The sequence below is a fragment of the Somniosus microcephalus genome, chromosome 19 (genome assembly GCF_052327205.1).
Source record: "Somniosus microcephalus isolate GS21.2 chromosome 19, FLI_Smic_1.0, whole genome shotgun sequence".
In the NCBI taxonomy this organism is placed as follows: domain Eukaryota; kingdom Metazoa; phylum Chordata; class Chondrichthyes; order Squaliformes; family Somniosidae; genus Somniosus; species Somniosus microcephalus.
The window spans coordinates 4,575,121-4,576,294 of record NC_141005.1 but is presented as its reverse complement, the minus strand read 5'-3'; positions in this window follow the sequence as shown (position 1 = coordinate 4,576,294).

Genomic DNA, 1,174 nt, shown 5'->3' with positions numbered 1-1,174 from the left:
TCTATTAGTTTTGATTCATAAATGCATACATGCATAATAGATAAATCAGGTAGTAGATCTGCCCCAGTACAAACACATGCAATTCAATTAGAGCAGCTATTATTTATTTTTAGGTGTGTATTTATTGTAAACTATAATGGATCCACTTTAGGTTTTTTCCTATAACATTAGTGTAACTTCCTAAAATTTTAGCAGTGACTTTATTTTCCAATTTTCTCTTACAGTGGCAATTCCCACTGCCATAAGGTTTCCCAGGCCCTCTGCTACCTAATGCAAGTGTCCGTTCATCATATGTGCACCTAAACACAAAGTGTCAGCCTGTATTGTAGCCAAGCCTATCCAACAACTGCATGAATGGACTTTCCAGCAAGTTACTGGAGTGCAAGCTGCAATGGAAGCCTCCTGATTTCCACTCCCTGCCACAGCCCAGGACACAAGGTCAATTGGAGCACTTCTATTGCTGCTCTAGTTGATATCAGTTCAGTGGCACACCACAGCATTCACTCAGTTATCAGGGAAGCCAGCTGATTCTGTTTTTACTCTTATTTTGTAGGCAAACACAGCAGCTAATTTGCATACAGCACATGGAGTGGTTGAAGCAGATAGCACTGATGCATTTATGGGCCGGCTTGACGCATACAAGAGAGAAGGAAATGTGGGGGCAGAGTTGATGGAGGCTTGGGTGGAGTATAAACACCGGCATAGACCAGTTGGGCTAAATGGCCTGTTTCTGTGCTGTAGAGTCTATGTAACATCCCCAAAACAAGAAATACGTTAAATAGCCAGTTCATCTGTTTTTGGTAGTGTTGGTTGAAGGATGAAGTTGGCCAGGACTTCCCTTGCTCTTTTTCAAATACTGCCATCAGACCTTATGTCCATCCAAACACTAAAGCAGGGCTGCAGTTTAACACCTCAAGCAAAAACCAGCTCCTCCGACACGCAACATTCTGGGAGTACTGCACTGACATATCAGACTGGGTCATTTTCTCAAATCCGGGAGTGGGACTTGAACCCACAACTTCTAACTTGTGGGTGAAGATGCAAAGGTGATACTGTTTATGCTTTAAATCTGTAGTTTAAATATAAATGTATTACAGTTCTGCACACCTAGCCAACACATTAAGGTTAAGTTTTCACTTAAATATACAAAACCACTCTTGTGCAGAGTCTGTGA